The sequence below is a fragment of the Athene cunicularia genome (genome assembly GCF_003259725.1).
Source record: "Athene cunicularia isolate RWA chromosome 4 unlocalized genomic scaffold, athCun1 chr4_part3, whole genome shotgun sequence".
In the NCBI taxonomy this organism is placed as follows: Eukaryota; Metazoa; Chordata; class Aves; order Strigiformes; family Strigidae; genus Athene; species Athene cunicularia.
The window spans coordinates 10,060,294-10,075,527 of NW_020799100.1; the positions used below are offsets into that span (position 1 = coordinate 10,060,294).

The window sequence follows — 15,234 nt, forward strand, 5'->3', positions numbered from 1 at the left end:
GGGTGAGGCTGAAGCACTGGAGTGCTCCTCTAATGGGGATAGTTAATGTAGTTTGTCACTTTTGTGCCTGACGAGCAGTGCAACGGTACCTTTGTCTCTTGTTAGAAGAGATGATGGTGTTTTCAGGGTGGATTTCATTTGCTGCAGTCAGAGAAATGAGGTTGTGTTTAGTGACCATTGTTAAGGCGTAGCATCCCTGCCCGTGATGGTGATTACGCCTGGGCGCTGTCTGGGACGTATGCTGCCTGGCATGTTGCCACTGTGCCCCACCTTTGTAACGTGATAGTGAGAGGACTCTTCTTCCCTGCTGCTGAGCTAGAGGTGATGCTGTTTAATTTCCATCTATCCTGCTTCCGTTGTACCAGGATAGATGGAAAAGCCAGGTAGACAGATGAACGCCAGGTTTGCATCTCTGATGCCAGTCATTGCAATAAAGGGGAGAAGGGGATGAATATGTCTGATAATAACAGTGTTAATAAGAACAATCAGTTCAGCTGAAGGAGGCAGCTCGTTGCATCAAGGGTCAGGAGTAAATGTTTTCCCCATTTCCTGCATTGTGCAGTTGAACAGGAGCAGTGTAAGGTTATTTTATTGTTTCCAGGAGTGCTGGACCCAGCCACCCTGCTGGAGGTCGCATGCTTGGCTTGCTGCATCATTGATCCAGCTTGCTATAGCAAATTCTTTATTCTTCTTAAACGTGGACTTGCACTTAGAAAGCAAACAATCTTTTAACATTCCTGAGGCTGAAAGCAGTAAAACTAGTGGCTTTCGTCATCAGAGATGCTGTCTTTGTTAATCACTCCGGGAATAATTTGTGAATCCAAGGGAATGTGCTATCCAACAAAGAGGGTTTGAGAGCAATTTTTTTTTTTAAAAAAAAGGGGGAAAGGGGAAGGGATTGCAGCTTCCTGTGCACTGGATAATTGGGGCTGGCTTCTCTGCAGTCGCTGCAGTTACACGGCACTCCTGTGACTGGGTTTGGAAGCTGAATGTGGGTTTCCCTGATTCACACTGTAAAGTTTCCAGTTTGGTCTATACTGGCCAGCATCAGTGTGTTGAGTTTGTCAGCTGCCTCTTATATGGCAGTTTTGCAGTCATGGATATTTGCTTATGACAGATAAACAAAAATAACTGCATTGTCTTTCAAAAAACGTCGTGTCTCATTAAAGTATCAGCATCACGTACGAGATTGGTTTTGTTTTTAGAAATGCTGAAGTAATGGCTTTTTGCACGAGGCTTTTCCCCGGAGGAGTCTCCGGGAGCGCAGAGCGTGTTTTAGCTCAGTCTCTTGCGTTTGATTTTTGTTTTCTTGCAGTTGTGGTCTCCTCTTTTACTACCCTTTATTTAAAGGGTGTTTTAGTGATCCCACGTCACAGGTGGTGGGTCATTACTATGACTGGTGGTGCAGGGCTGCAGTGCAGAGGAAAGGGGTGCTCCTGGGTGGCTCCGGGGCATTTTCAACACTGACCTTGTGGCGTGGATGGGACAGTTTTGATGCTGCTTTTCAAATAGCATGAAATTGGGCAATAATGCTTGCCCTGAGTTAGTGCTTGGAGTTGTCCACCTCCTGCAGTTCAGCTCCTGAAAACTGAAATAACAATGCTACGCTATCACAGTTTAGACAGAGAGTTTTCCCTATCCCGAGCTGAACTTTTCCCAAGCTGCCTGTACCTTTTCTGTGCCTCAGGCTCTTGCTGCCCGTGCTCACAGAGGCAGAGCCATCGGATGCTGCCGATGGGGAGATTCAGGCGTGTGTGCAATGTTTGTAAAGCCTTGGCTTTTCTGTTTCCCTTAGTATTGTAGTTGTCCCTTTTGCAAGGACTACAATGAGAAGATGACTTTCTTATCATTATTTTTTGCAGAAAGAGCCTTCCGACTCCTCCTGAACCTGCGAATGGATTTCTCAACCTTCAGTCATCCAAGGTGTAAATGAGATAGGAGAGGGGGCTTTGCATGAATCCTATCTCCCTGCCGGCAGCCCACTGTCTGCCTGCTTAGTTTTGCATTTTTCTTCCATAGCATGGATTTTATTTTTTCTTTTTTTTTTTTTCTGTAAATGCCTATCAAATCTGTTACTAATTATTGCTGCTACCGAGCCGGTGCTGTTGTTTGCATTGAGAGGTGCAGCCGTTCTGCAGCACGAGGGGCAGGGACCCCCAAATTCCGAACAATCATGATTTACTGTGCAGCTTGGGCAAAGTGCATTTGTTGCCTTGGAAACAAATAGCAGCAGTGAACAACTAAATGAAATTTATGGAATCAACTTCAATAAATCTTGATGATAAATGTGCAAAAACATACACAATTTGATGAAGATCTACAGTATGCAGATGTGAAGGATGATAGTAAGTTATATAACTGCTTCGGCTATGGTTTTGGACTGCCACAGTCATGTTCCTGTAATATGGGCTTTTTTGTTGTTTCTGAGGAAGCTGTCTGTTTCTTTTCATAGATATGGCATTTAATTTTAATTTCCAGGGTATCTTTTAGTTTAATTGGCATGCTGGATGATTACAGTGTGTTGTTTTGTCTTTTGCAAATCCTGATTCATATCTAACTCAGGATAAAAATAAAATTGAGAACTGTGGCAATCTAAGGGAGCAAAAAGTGCCATGTCGCACGCCTCCAAGAAGGGTGCAAAATTTCACAAATTGATTAAAGCTTTTATGTAGGACATCTCCCTAATTCCTTGTATGAGCCTTTGTGTTTCACAAGACAGGGACAGGTTAGTGATTCTGTAGTTACAGTTTAGCTCTGCAGCAGATTTTTTTTCTCATGTGGAAAGGTCTCTGTATTTACCTGTGCAGAGGGACAGGGTAGGTTTTGTGTATCACAAGTGGTATTTTCTAAAATTGATATCTTTTGTTTCTGTTTTGACCTGTGGATCAATAAGGGTTCAGGAATATCAGTGGAGTTATCTGAAGACTATGTTGTAAACCTTTAACACAGCCCTTAATGCAATTTGATGTTTTTCCATTAGTTTCCTTACCTCTTCGCATTACAGGGTCTTATTTTCACAATTTTCTGCTTGGTCAGGAAGCACAGGGAATCTTTGTTTCTTCCTTTCATGGGGCTTTGGACCCCGCTTTCATGCTTTAGCTGCGGTCAAGCGGGTGGCAGCTGTCAGAGGGTTGCACAAGGAAGTATTGCTCCCTCCCGCTTGTGGTTTCTGCTGCAGCTGCCTCATCGGTGAACTTGGGTCCCACAGGTGATGGGCAGGGGTATGGACATTACTATCTTTAGGAGATTGCCTCCCTATATCTTAAGCCAATTTCTCTGCAGAGGCATCTTTTCCCCACTGTGCCTAATTGGTGCTTTGGTTTTGATGAATATTGAAGGTCTACCAGATGGACTGGTCATATCTTACCCTTGGATCTCCCTTTTCCTTCTTTTCTAACCCTTTCATCTTGGCTTACTCCTGGAATAAAAGATTGTTTCCAAGAATAAAGACCTCATGTTAGTGCTATCCTCGGACTATCAGCAAGTAAAAAAAAAAGTGAGTTGTAACGCAGGATCTTGCTACTGCCTCAGTGTGTGGTTTGCTGCTGTTATTTCAGATGCACCAGTTTTTCTTTGTTACTCGGATCTACCCAGATTCAGAGCCAAGCCCTTAAGTTGCTAAGTATCTTCCAGCCCACAAAGTCAGCGCCTCACCATGTCAGCCGTAATATGTTGTACAGATTTAGAAAATCCCTACGCATGTTAAGTATCTAGCCTGCGAATCATCCTAGGTCTGCACTGGTACCAGCATTTGCAGAGCGGCTCTGCAGAACCCAGCGCTTGCACAGAGATCATTGCAATGCATTTTAATTTATTTTATGCTAGACGTACTCATAACCTTGGCAGGGTTCAAAATTTGAGTTTCCCTTAGATCAAGGTGTGGAAGGCTGTAAACTTGAAGGGCTTCCTTCAGAAACTCTGTGCACGTGTGATGGTTTCTAAGATGCGCTCTGATGTTTACAGAGCACTGTAGCTCTTCCCATTAACATACAACTGTATAAGACAGGTTGAACTCCATTAGGAGCTAAATTTAGTGACTCGCTAACTTCTTTTTGATATGTTTTTATAATTTCATTGTATTATGACACTTGGTTTTAAATTTGCATGAGTAAATGAGCCTCTCACTAAGTCATGTAAAAAGATTTTTCACTTATCTACCATGAAATAAGACATTAAAAAAATAGTGAGAGTAGAAAGCAATGTATCCTTGACATATTTAGTTTACGTTTTTTTCAACTGTGCTGACTGAACATTTCTAACTATTAATGATACAATAAAGCTGTTTGTAGTGCTCTAACAGGCTAAATAATTTCACATTATGGAGACATTTTGTAATTAATTTAGTATTTTGTGAGGGAATTGTATTTTTTGAAAATAGAAATTTCCATTTAATTACATTCACAATCCGAATTGTAAGATACAGCGAGTAAAAACTGGCCTTTTATGGTTCACTTCGAAACAGTAAAGTCCATGAACATGATTAACATTAGCAATCAGCTTTAACTGGGATTTCCATAACTTTTTTAATAAGCTTCCTGCAGCATTGCTTAAAAATACCCCTTGGTCAGTGAAGCTCCTGCAGTTGTTTGAAGATCAGACCACACGCCTTCATCCCTGCCATCACAGGGAGTTCCACCAGCTTCTGTTTCACTAACAGGGATTTATGGTCTTTTTTTTAAAATGTATCTGAACTTTTATTCAGTATAACCTTGGCAAGACCTGAGCAACTTTGAGATCTGCACTTTAAAGGTATTTTTCCCCTCTTCTTTCCTATCCAAGAAGAGGAAATAGACCATCCAAGCTTCTGCCACCGGTGGGTTTTGGGGGATGTATCTGGGAGGAGGCCAGGGTGGTGATGGGGCAAGAGCATCCCTTTGTTTCAGATGGGCCATGAGCAGCAAGGAGATGGTGCCAATGCTTGTTTGGTCCTGACCTGGACATTGGTGACAAGCTCACACAGAGGTGAAAGTCCATCTGTTAATTACCTAGCTTCTTTGCTCTCTCCACCTCTTGATGCCACCATTTTTAATGTGTTATTAATTTTTTTTTTTACACACCACCCCTCCACCCCCCACCCCCATTTTCATTAATAGTGACAGATGCTTTTAATTAAAAAGAAAAGACAAAACAAAATCCTGAGTAAAACAAAAAGAGAATATTCTAATTTGGCATGACATTATGAGGCAGAATGGCTCCTGGCATGCAAGGTACGGAAAAGGTCATCTTCCACAGCTACAGCCTTTTGCAACGGTGGAATTAAGTTCAAACTCAGGCTGGTTTTGAAGTCTTAAGTCTCTCCAGGGATTCCTTTCATAACATCTTCGAACTGGATAACACTACAGTAAATGAAATACACTGCACTGGATTAAAGGGTTATTTCCCCTGTGTGTCAAGCTGACACAGAATACCAAACCTCAGGTTGCCTCCGAGTTGTCTCTATCTGCTGATACCCTCTCTGCTTTACATAACAGCTCAGAGTTTTTGCAGGGAAGTTTTGCGATTATTTATTTGGCTTCGCCACTTGGTGAATGCAGTACAATTTTATGCAGCAAGGAACCAAAATAAAGCAACTAAATGGGAAGAAATTTAATGGGCTTAAAAACGTGAAGGAAGCAATTTAGGGAAGAGCAGAGCTGCCCCTTCAGGTCTATTATTCTGCTCTATAATTTATACTGAAATACAAAATATAGATCTCTCTGCATTGCCACTCAGGTTTAGCAGCACTGAGCTTGCAGTAACAACAGGGTATGATATATGCTACTGTGCTCTTATCTGACTGTACCAACAGTTAAAATTTGTTAAGGATCATTTGCAATGTGTTTTGTTGTAGAACAAATGTTCATTTTGACTTTGAACTTGGTGTATGCTGTAGCTTCTGCAGATTGCGTTTAGCACCGGGTAACCAAACCACTGCCATCTGCACAGTGCCAGGGACCACCGTGGCTGAGCTCCAGAGCACGTCCCCCTGTCTCCACACTGGGGAAAAGATGTGTGTCTTTAAATATTGGCTTCTCCAGCTCCATTGTGGCATGCCACAGCCAGCCGCCCGTACCTGGGGAGGAGCAGTGGGGTGGCAGGTTGGTCCTGGGGAGGGCACCGTCTCCAAGGTCAGGATGGCAAACAGTGGTGGGCATATATTGAATTCACTCTGAAACTGCAGAAATTGTCGTGGTTCTTCCTTTCCCCCACTGAAACATTGATTAAAGACCACTCTGAAATTATGGGGAGCCTGTAAAATGCTAACTGTGAAATAACTTTTCTGAAAATGAAGAAGAAAACTATTTCTTCTCCCTCCTTGCGTCCTCCCATTTTGTTTTGTCCCAGGTAGTCCAAGGCTAGTTGGGTCCTATGGAAAACTGGAGTTGTCTTATAAAATGTATATATAAAATAAAATGCATCCTCTATGTTGTTGATACATTTGGAGTTGGTAAAAATAGGGCACTGTGCTCCATATGTCAGTGTGTGCCTCTGGTTTCTGTTCTCTGCATTGAATCTATCTTCTGCCTCTATGGCTTGGCATCCTCCCACACGGTGGTTTTCTCTGGATGTACTTATGGCTACCACTGGAAAAACCACCACCAACTGCTGCTCCTCTCAACCAACCCCCAAAGCCCTCTCCTGACAGCTTATGGGATCAGTGAGGGCTGCTGCCTGTACTGCCCGCTCTTCACGAGGATGGGGAGAGGCAGCGTTTCCTCTCCCCAGTCCTGCTCTTGCTCTGCTGGGCTGATTAGAAGTTACAAACATGGTTTGTCTCTGTTCGCTTTTGGAATAAGGTGCAGTCTGGCCGGGACTTAAACACTGACCTTGGGCTCTGTGGAAGTTGTTCCAGCAGGAACTGTGTGTGCTCCTCGAGCAGGTGTCTCTACAGGCATCAGGTTCCTCTGTTTCCAAGTGTTATTCACATAAACACCCACACACATTAAAAACATGTGGGAAATGATAGTTTCAGGTTTCTGCTGTCCATGAGTAATTCAAATCAATGGCATTTTTAGATTTACCTCTTACTGAACAATCTGGGAGGAGAAGCAAGGGCAAAGGATTTGCATGTGCTGCTTGTCTGGGTTGGTTGGAGGTATCCTCATGCTCCCCGTGCTGCAGCCTCTTAGATGGTCTGTGTCTTTCCAGGAGGTCTGAAATCTCTCTGGAAAAGCTGGGACATATTGAAAATATGCTCAGAGCTTTAGCACTTCCTCCAGATTATTTCTTCAAGTATTTAAAAATATATTTTATAACACTAAAATAAATGTTAATGAGTCTGCATTGCTTATGGCTAACAATAGTATTTCTATTTAAATACAGCAGCCTAGCGTTCAGTGGTGGAGGAGCTGGATGAGATGACCTGGCTTTTTGTTTCTGACTTGGTCCTTGATGTCTTGAGCAGTTTTATTCACTTGTGCTTTACTTTCTCCATTCTGCTAAATAGCAATGAAAAGCTTGCTTCCTTTGTTAAAGCACCTAGGATTTATCAAAGGCCACTGGGCAAGTGTTAAATACTGAGCTGGTTATAAAAAGTGTTAATTAGTGTTGTGTTTATATCTCTTCAATGTTAGCATGTATTTTTATATACTACTTTGGTGACCTTTCTGCTTTTCCAACCAAATAAGGACAGTCTCCTTGACTCAGGGATTTTATTGGGTTTTTTCCACTAGCAGGCGTGGTATTTTCGAAGTAATTGTAAATACTCATTTTTGGGGGTGCTTTCAGTGTTTGCGTTGGGGCTTGTGGTGCTGGAGATGGCAGTTGCACACAGAAGATGGGAGAGTTGTGTAAGAGTAAAATATGAGAGTAAATAATAGCTTGGAATTCCGTTCCTCTCATCTTCATTCTTTTTTTCAGTTACTTACAATGAAATTTTATTTTAAGGATCTCAACTTGCCATGTTACATGGACAGTGATCTGGGGAGGCAAGTGGAGGGGAGCTAGCCCAGGGCACTTCACCTGATGAGTCGGCAGCCTTAGAGAGTGCACGGGAGCAGGGCATGGAGTCAGTGGGGAGAAAGGTGTAGGAGTAAATGGGATGGCAGGAATTCAACCTTGGCATTGTGTCAAAGGCACCGAGCCCTTCTCTGAGCAGCTGCGTACCCTGTGACTGCGGGAAGCCAAATGGTTTGTTTGTGTGTTTACATGGATATATGTGGGTCTGTGTAGGGAAAAACCACTTAGCAGAAATTCTGCTGTTAAAGCAGATGGTGGGAGATTAATCTGGTTTTTAGTGGGGTACTTACTGTTATGGTGACCAAATTATTAATTTCTTCCTGTGCTGGGAGTCCTTTCATCGTTACAGGGTATGGGTGAATTGTGTTTCTTGAAACTTGGCTCCTTTTTTGCTTTCTCAAAAGCAGTTGAGCTGATGTAGTATTCTGGGAAGTGAAAGAGTGTTTGTAAGGTTTTGTTGCTGCGGTTTTGCTGCTCAAGCCCTTTCCAGGTGCTCCCGTGTGGTCTTGATCCATTTCAGTTTTGTAGGCAGCCCGGTTTGGGCAGCTACCTTGTGGCCTGCCTGCCTGCCCTCCTGCAAACCAATGGAAGTCCCTTCGCTGCTGTTCAAATGCTGGTTGTTTAGATTTTTTTTTTTTCTTCCATTTTAGAAATTGCTCTTTTTTTCCCCCCTGCTGTATCACTGACAGCTGCATTCTCCTTGACAGTTGTGATATTTGTATGTGTGCATAAAAACAGTAGGAAGCATTTATGTAGGTGTCACTAATTTAATTTAATTTAATCTGATATGTATGTATAGAGAGGACTGTTTTGCACTAAAGTGCTTCTCTTTATTTTACAGTCTCCATCGTCATCAAATACAACTCCTTTCATTCTCCTCTTCCATTCACCTACCCAAAGACCAAATCTGGAAATAGTAACCAAAAGAGAAGCCCACGTCATACACAAAGCAGGGAAAGGTTGAAATAATTTAAGGGTAAGTACTTTTTTTCACCCTTCTTTTAACCTGAAGCTTTGTGTTTAAGTGCAAGGCTGCATAAAGAAGCTGTTAAGCATATACACAGCTGCTTTATGTGCAAACTGAAAAAAATGACTGACATGCTGATTTGGTGATGAAAGAAGGGTATAGCAGCATCTTTTGCAGGTGAGAAGGTGCCGAGAAGGGCACTGTGCTGGGAGTTTTGAATGTTGGTGCTATTTCTTCTCGCCTGGTTTGATCTGCGCTCCTACCTGGGTGAAAGTGGTGGTTCTGCAGAGGCACGTGGTCATAGACTGTGCATGGGTTTGGCTGGTCTGAAAGAGCTTTCCAGTTGAGAAAGAGCTGGGAGTTCAGCTTCCCTAATCTATTGGAGAGCTCTTTTGTCATTTCCTTCTGTTTTTTTTCCACTTAAAACATTACTCAGCTATGATGGCAAGCTACGGTAGATCTGTTTGCGTGGTGCAAGATATTTTGGCTTGCTATTGCTTTCTGCAATCCCCTTGGTTTTGTGGGCTCTGTGAGCCTTTCCTGGAGAGCAACCTGGCGGTGTCTGCATCAGCGTTTTCTGAAGGAAAACGTTGATGGGGGCTGGAGGAGGGACAAAGCTGAATGGCAGAGCGAGGAGGGCCTCTCGGTGGAAATGTTTGCCTTAAGGCTTTTCTTTTGCTGCGAGGGTGGAGAATAAGCTAGGAGGAGATAGAAAATCAGCTTTTGTGAAATTCAGAACCCTGGCTGAAGCATTAGTAATCTCCAAATGTTAGGGAATGCGTTTTCCCACTCTAGTCCCAGATTGGTACCTGCATATATTGCATTTTCACACATGTTCTTTTGTAGATGGACAGGATATGCATCCGCTTACATTTGAGAACTTAGCTTTAAACATCTGGGTTTTCTGGTTTATTGCTGCTTTTTTTTTTTTTTTTTTACCCCTGCAATGTTTGTTCATGCAAAATTCATATCTGGGAAGGGCATCTTAAATCCCTGCTTCTGAGTCAAAAAGGGAAAGTATGGAAGTGAAAAGAGAGATTGTATCATTTAAGAAATATGATTCATGAATTAATCCTCGTCTGCTACACCATCTGTGGCATGTGTTTCAATACAAAAATCCTGTTTTTATATCTCTTTAAAAAGCTTTCTTCTTGCTGGCTGCCTGAGTTTTCTGCAATGCTAATGGGGAATTAGCTTCTTTTTGGGGAGAGAGTGGTGATTTTTATTTACAGCCTGGGCAGGAGACCCCAACCTGTGTCCAAGATGTAGGTCATCGAGGGAGACAAAAAGCCCTGTTTTTTCGGGGGGTGCCAGTTTTCTGTGTGACGCCATGAGCCTGACTTGCAGACAAATCCCGTATGTGACTGCTTTTTTGCTTTGGAAGCGTAGCTGGGTCTCCTGCTGCCATGGCAGGGGTGGTGCAAGGGACAGGCAGTGATGGGCAGGAGATGCAGGCAGCTGTCTAGATTGTTCTGCACAGAAGTAAAAATTAAGGGGTTGTTTCTAAAAGTGGACTGGCTGAGTATTTTGTACTTGCTGCTCTGGAAAATAAAGGATTGAGGTAGTACCTATCCTCTGTTTCCTAGTAATGTTTTATAATCTCTTTGGAGATACAGAAATAGGGGGGTTTTCCAGCATTGCCCCAAAGAGGAGCTGCTGTGCTTTATGACTTCATGAGAAATGGGGAATGACAAGGGCGCTGGTATTTTCTGAGGGCGTCTGGAAAACGGGTCTCCTTTTTCTAATTTGATTCCTTGAATTGTTCTCCAGTTTTTTACAGGGAACAACTTTACTTTTAAAACATATTTCTCAGGTTTCTACTCCTTAAGCAGTACACCTGGTTTGCTGCTGGAGTCAGACCCGAGGTGTGTGAGCCTTTTTCCACCTTCACAGACAGGATCCCCAAGCAGGACAGCATTTCAGCACATGCATCCATCATTGATCCCCTTCCTGGGTTGATCCTTTCCCTGTACCATGGCATCTTGCTACCAGGGATTGCCCCATCAGTTTTGTCCTCTGCTTCATGTGTGATGCCAGTAAAAGCTTGAGTGTTTTTCTCTTTGTTCTGGAGGAGGATCCGGAGGTGCTGCGGACAGTGTATGGCCATTGCCCTTGCCACAGCTCATGGTGGCCTCAGCCCGTGGCACGGTGATGCACCCACGTGGCCACAGCCTCTTCTCTGCCAGTGTCACTAATGTACTCTAAGTACAGCTCTGGTGAGCTCCCAGGCACTGATAATGCTGATAGATGGGGGTTATCCAGGAACTCAGTACCAATGGTGAAATATTGCGGGTTTATTGCCTTTCCATTCATTTTGTTTTCACGCCTTTCTGCCTTCCTGACTCATTGCCATTCGTCCTCTGCTTGCAATTTCTATTTGCTGCGGTAACACCCACTGGACAAGACAAGAGCGTTGCAAAGCACTGATGCTCGCAACTGCTTTTGGAGCTTTTATTTTTTTAATTGAGCATCTAAAACCAGGACAGGTGACAAAGGAAAATGTGAGCGATGCCTTTTGTTGGAAGCATGAATAAAGTATTAAAATGAAGGAGGAGCAGAAGAAAGGCCTCTTGCATTGTACGTGGCAGGCTGGCTTGAAGATTTGGGCTGAAAAGGCCTGCTGCTGTCCCTGTGTCTGACATAGGCTCTGTCCCCAGAGGCCTCCCACCTGAGACTGGCTGCTGAGACAAGGTTGATGGTGGGAGATGCTCTGCCCTGTACCCAGGTGCTGAGACCATTTAGTTTCTTGCATGCTTCCTGAGAAACGTTTTCCTTTTTCCCTCTGTTATCAGAAATCCTCTTCTGCTTACTCTTTGGGGAACCCTTGGGTGTGTGGGCACTTCACAACATGAAAAGTAAACTCCTCAAGCACTGAGTACCCCAACACTACTGTAAATAGCTGCATGTTAAGGGAAGATAATGTCAGCGGTGGTTCAGCAGATGTTTAACCCAAACTGGAAGTAGGCTGAATTACATGCTTCTATATGGAAAATACTTGCAGGAATGCAGACGAGAATTGGCACTCAGCTTTCTGTCCATCTCACTCACAGACACACCTTGTCTTTCCCAGCTTTTGCTAGTAACTCTGGCTAGTTTCTTGTATTCCTTTACAATATTCTGCAATTTTGCATATTCCTTAATTGCTTCAATAATTTTTTTAATGAGTTCCTAAGCTTGTTGGCCATTCTTTATCTGCTCCATGCTATAGTCTGGGAAGCAGAGGTTGTTTCCTTGTGTCTGTTCTGCAAACCCCCACCTCTGTTGGGTGTGCGCTGCTCCCTCCTGTGCTGCTGCACAGGCAATCACATTGCCATGGTCTCTAGAATGAGGGTTATGGACTTTGTATCTTGAGAAGGTCCTGTGCTTACTTATGTGGCCAGCAGTAGCATTTTACAAAAAACTTTCAGACCTCATAGAAGCTCTGCTGGTAAAAAAAACCCAACAAAACCAAATTCTACCAGGAATGGAAAAGAATAGCAGTCCAAGCATTTTGATAAGCATATTCCATTAGCCATGGTTTTTACTTTTTATTTTAAGCTCTGATTAAAATTCAGCAGCTTTTATTTAAAGAAAAAAAAAAATGTTTATGTTCAGTGTAAGCCCTTATTTCCACCACAGCGTGAGTTTGTAAATGAGGGGCTCCGGTGGATCCCCCCCAGCTTCTCCTCCCTCCTCTGCAAGGTCCCCCCTCATCAGCGAGGGTCCTCGCTCATTAGTGGCTGTGGCTGGGAGGGGGACGATGCTCGGTGGCAGAGGACACGTGACGGCAGCCAGTTTCTTGTGGGAAGCTAATGAAGAGATGAGAAGCATCGATTCACTATCTATTTGTTAGGACCCCAGTGAAACAGCTGTTTGTTTCTCATAAACAATTATGCCAAGACGGAAATTGGCTTGTGTCTGTACGTACTTTTTGGATGGGGAAAATTAAGCAGTAATAGCTGGAAAAATAATATGGGCTATGAGATAATAGATGCCTAAGGGATAAAATTAAACAGTACTTTACAACGAAGGAAGAGGTTTTGGCAATAAATAGTTTGCGTTTGACTTCCTTTTGTTTGCCAGAGGACTGATGTTGTTTTGGAGAGGTTGTCCTGGGATGTATTTTCCAAACAGACACAGGAAAATAGTGAAGGTCTTTTTTTCTTTCTTTTTTGTTGTTTTTTTTTTTTAATTCCTCCCAAGAAGCATGGTACCAAGGCTGGGGTGAAGCTCACACCATCTCACTGCCATCGTGTTGGCTGTGACAGGGATGTGGACACCAGGGCTTTCTTTGAGCAACACTGCCAGTGCAGGATGTTTAAAAGAAAACAGCAAGGTTTATCAAACAGAGCGGGAACAGGAGTTGTTTTAAATGCCATAGGGAGCCTAAAAAGCTCGGGAAGGAGAGGTGGCATGTTTGACACCCTGACAGGGTCCGAGCAGAGTTTATTCACAATATGCATGTGTGCTGGTGTTGCTACTTGGCTGGCTTTGGTCTGCTGCAGAAGCCTCTTTCCGATAATGCAGTGACAGTGGGATTTTGTTTTGTTCTGCCATCCCTCCATTACATGCTTTTCTATAACTCCTCTGTCAGCACCTTACTAAGGAGGGGGTGGTTTGGAAGGGCCTTTTTATCCATTTCAGGGGGCTCGTACTGCCATCTTCAGCTTGTGCATAGGGGATGTGCAGAATTTGGCCAGGCAAACGCCTTTGTTGCCTCCCAGTGCTGATGGCAAACATTCCCACAAGCAGAGGGCTTGCCCTCTACTGCAAGTTGCCACGGGCAGGGCTTGGTTCCTCTTCACTGCGCAGGGAATAAAACCCTGTTCAAATGGAGCTGCAAACCCTAATCCCACCTGCCTGAGGATGGAGCCAGGTGCAGCGGGTTGAGATCCGAGTCTTTGGCCCAAGCTCATCCCTGCTATCACCTTTTAATTTCACAGAGCTCAGGGAAAACCTCCCCGCCAGGTAGGAGAATTTCCTAGGTGTGTACGGGGCTCGGGGGAGAGTCCCAAAGTGCAAAGTGCCTGCTGTCCCCATTAGCTGAAGTGGGACTCAGGGGTGCTCAGCACCTCTGCAAATGAGGCCAAACAGTCTAGTGCATTGAAAATGAAATCATTAAGTTGCTGTTGCATTAAGACTGTTTTTATTCATGGAGTGTAATGTGATTCATTTGCCCTTTTGCTCTCATGTTGAGAAGGCAGTCATCTAGTATGCATCGCTGGCTGCAGGGAGAGCTGTATTTATTTATTTATTTTTTATTTTTTTGTGTGTGTGTGAGGGAGCAGACATTTTCATCAAGTGCAAAGCAGCCACAGAGTTGAGACTTGTCTGTTTTCTTGGTGATCTCAGAGGCTGGTGCCTGCCACGCTCTCACAGCCCTGTTTGTGGGAGCATTTAGCTCAGCTCATTTCTCCCTCTCTAAGCCTCACGGCAACAATCCTTTTTCCTGCTCCAGCCCCCTGTGCTGGGGCAGTGCTGGAGCCCCTGCACCTCACCCAGGGCCTGGGCTGGAGGCCTGAGGGACACACTGGTGCTGGGGCACACTGCCGGGGTCTGGGGGCAACAGCATCCTTTGGTGTCCCAGTGACACTGAGTCCCTGCCAGCCCCTTGCAGAGGGGTGGGTTAAGCTGTTTACCAGGGAACTGTAGGTGCCTCATCACCCACAACCCCAGGTTTATGGATGTGGCATGGGATCATGCCAGTACATGGTGAGATGTAGGATGGGACCCTGCTCCCCTTGATGAACTGATTATAAGATTAGGTGAAGATAAAGTGAAGAAGATTGTGGGTCCTTGCTGCTGCAGGACGCTCTTTGCAGTTAATTGCAGCCAAGGGAAATCATTCCTCCTTGGAGTTAAAAGAAGAAACAGACTAAGTGAGGGTAGAGTATAGAATACAAAAGAATAGAAAAGATGCAATTTTTAAAATGTTCACATGAGGAGCATTACTAAGTTGCTCTTTCCAAAAGAATGATAATGATTAAGCTAGTTTGAGTCACTACTACTTGTTGTGGGACAGGATTGGAGCAGTTCAGCTCTGCATGTTGGATCTCCACCTGCAAAACAAGAAGTAAAAAATTCCTTTTCAGCCCCAACAATTGCAGCCAGCCATTTTTAAGCACAGGGCTCTGAACTCTGTCTTGATGTCAAATTCCAAGTAGTCGCCGTGCATGGCACAGTGACTGTCTCAAAGTCCTCAGGTGACCCTGGATTTCTAATGCTACATGGTCATAATACATATAAAAATCAACAAGGCATATTTGAGAGGCAAAAGGCAGGAGGAGGAGAGTTAACTCAATGTGTTTCTTTTCTGTCTTGCCTTATCTTTTTCTTCCCCCCCCCCCCCC

General features: G+C 43.9%; 1 protein-coding gene across 2 annotated transcripts in view; it reads left to right on the plus strand.

Annotated features, from left to right (window-relative positions):
• The first annotated feature begins 1,860 nt into the window (after positions 1–1,860).
• NEXMIF (neurite extension and migration factor) overlaps positions 1,861–15,234 on the plus strand; it is a 58,291-nt gene continuing 44,917 nt past the window's right edge. Inside the window, exons 1-2 of one of the 2 annotated variants that reach the window (XM_026848726.1) lie at positions 1,861–1,923; positions 8,780–8,914. The gene's annotated coding sequence lies outside the window, so the exon portion shown is untranslated. Of the gene's footprint in view, positions 1,924–4,675; positions 4,750–8,779; positions 8,915–15,234 lie in introns of those variants that run through there. The other variant, XM_026848727.1, reaches the window with a different exon arrangement.